The following is a 5494-nucleotide window of genomic DNA, read 5'->3' as shown; positions in this document are numbered from 1 at the left end:
GCAATGCCGAATTCCCCCAGGCAGCTTGGTTTTGATGTCTCTGTTAGGGAACCGCCGCATGTGTCGTCAACTTCGACCAATTAGAAGTGGGTATTTCCGTTAGGATAGGGGTTGAGATTTTTCAATTGTTCGATAGTTAGTTTCATGACATATATTATTTTCTTCAATATAAAATTTTTTTATGGAGTGCCGAAATCCATTGACGCAACAATTTCATCAATCAATCATGAAATGACTGAGTAATAAGCATTTGAAATTGGACAATTTTCACGATGTGCTCGATTTTCAATTTTCAATTTGTACCCCAATATGTTCCCGAAAGACGTAATCCTACGTCAAAAGGTTTGTCTGTACTCACTTTCACAGTATAAAACCAGCATATTCTAACCCTTCAATCTAAACAGCTGATTGCGTCTTGAACAGACTCTGAATCATCATTAGTGGTTAGTACAGTACCGACGCAAATTCCAGATTAGATTATCGAAACTGCTAAGGGGATATAATTGCACTGCCAGTTGATTGGTTTCACAGGTAGTTTGATAATTGGAACTTTGAAGCCTGTAAGTTATGGTTTTTAATTCATACGAGACCTTTGACTTCTTTATAAATCACGAGTAATTTAAAACAGTAAAATGTGGGACTTGTGGTTAAAATGTGTAGACTTTCTACTATATAAAACTTGTAATACACTAAACATATTCGACGATACTATGTTTGCCTGAATTCCCAATAATCAAAATGTAACCACACTTTTTTGAGACCTGTCCCTCTAGAGATGCAGACAGCTGAAAAATTAAATGTCTCTTCTTTCCCGCCCTAACAAGAGTCTTCACCACCCCCGCTGTGATCTAGGGAGGGTGATGACAGTGGTTATGCCACTGGAGGTGACGCTGATGAAGATACAAATATGCTGTGACTATCATGCGCACGTAATCGTTCAGGTGAGTGTAGCAGTAACATCCGCAGGGGGGCTCACGGAGATTTCATGCTTGGCCAAGCTACGCAATCGACATTATAATGTTCCACTTTTCTACCCGTTTCGGTGCTGCATACATCTGAAGGGCTTTGACGTGGAGGAGAGAAAAAAGATTGTGTTAAAAATGGCCCTCGAATCCGAACATACATCAACATCATAGCCGGTCAGAGCACAATCGAACTGAAAATTGCTAAGCAAGTCAGTAACATCGATGGCGTTGCAGCTCGCGCCAAAGGTCCCGACAGCGAATTTAAGCATTCGATCCAAAACCATCGTTCGTCGAATTCATTTTTTGTTTTGGGTGTTGCTGTTGTTCCTTCGCTCCTATGTGAACTCCCACATCACAGGGAATGCAATCCGAGGAGTGCCGTAGCTTTCCCGAAGCACTGAAAACAAAGCGCCTGTATACACCTCGGAACAAGACAACTTTTGCTAATGGTTCAGCTATGCTACAAGTTGGCTGTAATGCGTTCGCAGCATCGGTCCCTTTACTCGACAAAATGATAGTGGAGGAATGGTTAGCGCTGGCTATTTCGAGACTCGTTGAGTTGGAAAAATTGCGTAGTGGAGGAAGCTGGAGCTTCCGGTTTGGGTCGTTCATATGGATTAGTTCAAAGAGAAAAAGGAAATGGATTCTGCATATATGGCAGCGTGTGTCAAGAATTTTCGTACAACGATTCCATTTTCATTGTACGATAGCATCGGTCTGCTAATATGTTGTGAAAACATTGATACCACAGTGTTCGGATGCGGGGTTTGGAAACAGAGGGATGTTTACAAAGGTGATTCGATAATGGCGTCAATGAGTACACCCAAATCACCTGATCTGTTTTTCTCACTCTCTCAACCTACCAGATTCACAGTAACGGTTGGTGATGTTCATGGTAGAGTGGCAAAATTGTGTAACTTATTGGCTAATCTTGATGTTTCCATTAAGGACATTATACATGAACGTGTATTGTCCGAGATGTCCAGAGCGTAGAAGGATATGTAGTGTTTTGAGGGAGAACGTATTAAGCGTTGCTGGATCTTAAGTACAAGAAATGGTCTGGCCAAACACATATCTTAGGCAACGGGTTTCTGCCGAAGTTCGATTATCGCTAACTGAAATCTTATTATACACGTCTGTCGAAACGGTCTGGCTATCCAAAAATGGAATGAATAAAAACGCGAAAAAAAGCCACAGAATAATTTCGACAACGTTTTTCCTACGTTCAACCAGTGGCAATATATAACACAATTTGACAAGTTAATTATCCACAACGTTTCCAGATACATTTCTGAGGAACATCGAGAATAACAAAATGCACGACACATTAAAAAAAATCACGATGGCACGTTGAATAGCAGAATGTTATGGTAGCAAAGTTCCAAGAAGTATTGCGGCTAAAACCTCCTAATTGGAGCTTTTTATTTTGCAGAGCGTTCTACTTAATGTCAACGCAATATGGCATCAAATTACAATTTTTGAAGCGTGTTTCCATTTTGATGAACTCATTTCACTTTTTCTCGGAATGTTTTGCGGTGGGGTATTAAAGGCATTCATTTTAACAAAACAAATCCAACGAACAAAAATACCGTCGTTTTCGCTCTCCATTTCCTGATGGTTAAGTCGGTCATTAGCATACCACACACCTCATACCACAATCAATCTATTTGATTCGACACTTACAAAGGAATTGAAAAAAAATGACTGCTTATCGAATATGCAAAAAATGAGTGCTTATGTAATATGCTATTTAAAGAGAAAATAAGTGGTGATTTTAACAGGTTCAGTTTTCTTTCGAAATAAAACACACAAAAATGGCAAAAAGTGTATAACATTTTTATTTGAACCGATGAATTTAAGTCTGTCATTTATTTTTAGGAAATAATTTCAAGCAAATATGTAGTCCATGTGAAGCCATCCAATCGTTCCTGATTTGTCTTTATAGACGAAGACGTAACCGCACAGAAATAGTCTAAAGGTTATTCGCTCTCGTACGTCAATAATATGGTCGACTATAGAATACCACGCTCTACATTTGTAATATTGAAATTAGCATCCCCTCCTGTTGACCGATTGATCTGAAATTTGGAACACACCTTTATCTCTGCAGTTATTATAAAACTGCGTATTTCAACATCTCGAAAATCTAAGATGGCGGCTGCTACAAAATGGCGGATAAGATTTTTTTTCAAAACCCCCCTCAATATGGGTATCAAATTAATGGGCTTGACTATTAGAACACGGTTTTTTTTTATTTAAATCGTTCATTTTTACAGGCTCAGTTACACAGTGAATCCTGATTATTACCCCTTCCCAATAACAAACTATCTCTTCCATGATAAACGCTAGGGAACCACGCTATAGAGGCGACCCTTCTGGCCTTCGGGCGGCGAATATCATACTAGCATTCCTTCCCTTCCCCTGGTGACTGTAAGGACGTGGCCGGCGTCGTTATTGACCATTTAAAGCTCGAATCACCGAGAATTGCACAACGAGAATGATTTGCTAGTCCCAAGTGTCATTCTGTGTGTTCTTTGTGCAATTTGGTTGGTTCAGGTCAATCACGGAGAGCAACTACGAATTGTACAGTCTACCCAAGCTCAAGCTTGGGTAGACTGTACCATCATATGCCCCACGATTTTATTTTAGTCTCATCGATGTCCTAGATTAATAGAGGAAGGGGTGTGATAACTGCTAACTGTTACTTGCCTAATTATTTTTTAGCTTTTGGTACATTATCTGAATTATTATTCTGTTTAATCACAATGAAACCGTTTAACTTAAAAAAATTTTTGACGTGGGACTACGTCTAACCGGAGTATATGGGGGTGAAATGAAATCCTATACACAAAACACACAGGAAAGAAAGAAAGATTTCGAATGCTTAAGTTAATACTTTTCGGACTTAAATTATAAAAAAAAATATAATTTTGGAGTGAAGCTCCTTTATTCACTATTTGAATTGTAACTTAGAACTGAACTAAACACTGATCTGAACTGAACTGAACTGAGAACGAGAACTGACTTCACAGAGATTATCCCTGACTTTTATATTGGATAAAATAGTTTACAATATTTGAACTTATCCTAAATCAGCATATTTGGTGGGAACTCTCTGGGTGGCCTGATGTTTATGTTCATATTCTCGTTGATGCAGCGTGTGAATGTTTATGTTTTGCAGATTGATATTCTGATGACTCGCATTTTGTTTATTGCGAGTGGCTGACTGCTGTTGTGCTAACTCCTCCCCTCTTAAGTGACTTTGTGCTCAAAGTTGGATTGTTCAAAATGGAGTTGGTGTATCGAGAAATGCTTGAAGTTGTTTTGACGTAGGATTACGATTACGGGAACATATTGGGGTACAAATTGAAAATCGAGAATCGAGCACATCGTGGAAATTGTCCAATTTCAAACGCTTATTGCTCAGTCATTTCATGACGGATTGATGAAATTTTTGCGTCAATCGATTTCGGCACTCCATAACAATTTTTTATATTGAATAAAATAATATATATCATTAAACTAATTATCAAACAACTGAAAAATCTCAACCCCTATCCTAACGGAAATACCCACTTCTGATTGGTCGAAATTGACGACACATGCGGCGGTTCCCTAACAGAGACATCAAAACCAAGTTGCCTAGGGGAAATCAGCATTGCAAATACATGAAAGTAGGGGGAGCTTTTGCTCCCGCCGAGTTGTGTTCCCAAACAGAGACATCAAAACCAAGCTGCCTGATGGAAATCGGCACTGCAAATACATGAAAGTCGAGGGCATTTTGATATTGCAAATAAGAAGAGTGATACGAATAATTCTAGCAAATAAAATTTAAATTTGGAACTTTAATGTTGGTTGCTTCGTGAAACTCAATATCAATGTCCGATCGTGTATTGTGAAAAATTTAGCACAAGGGTAGGTGTAAAATTGTATACGATTGTTAACCGTTGTGTTAACCCTTTCCTGTACAACATAGAGTCTCACTACATATAGTACATATAGTATTAGGTGTACATATAGTATTAGGTATTGTTAGTCCAATTAAAATTCGCATTGGGTTGAATAAACAATCAGAAAGTAAAAATTATAAAAGAAAATTACCTTTCCCATTTCAAATATATTTTCGCTATATTAAAGTAACATGTTTTTACTGATAAGAAAAATTGATAATTGTGTTCGGTATTAATAATTATCTTATATTACATTGGTGAATTTGTTTTCTTTATTTCATCAATACATATCACAAGAGGCATCTTGTCTAGGATCATCATATCTCGTTCCTTTTCGGTATCCTTTATCTGATACGCACCATCCAACGACTGTTTATCATCCTTCTGTTATCATCACCCGTTAAACACTGGTGGGATGAACAAACAATACCCAACAACCAAACAAAAAGGCCTTTTTCAGGTCCACCTAATCATTATCAAAGAGTTTAACGATGTAATTATCCAAAATCAACAGATAACCTAACGGAATCCTACGTCAATTATGCGGTCGTGTCTCGGACACAACCCTTCTGTGACTTT

General features: G+C 38.1%; 1 pseudogene; it reads left to right on the top strand.

The window, feature by feature from the left end:
* Nucleotides 1-860: 860 nt before the first annotated feature.
* Nucleotides 861-1978, top strand: LOC129773962 (uncharacterized; annotated as a pseudogene).
* Nucleotides 1979-5494: the final 3516 nt, after the last annotated feature.

Source organism: Toxorhynchites rutilus, chromosome 3 (assembly GCF_029784135.1).
Source record: "Toxorhynchites rutilus septentrionalis strain SRP chromosome 3, ASM2978413v1, whole genome shotgun sequence".
NCBI lineage: Eukaryota > Metazoa > Arthropoda > Insecta > Diptera > Culicidae > Toxorhynchites > Toxorhynchites rutilus.
The sequence above is the reverse complement of the archived record's forward strand: the minus strand, read 5'-3'. Positions and strand labels throughout refer to the sequence as shown.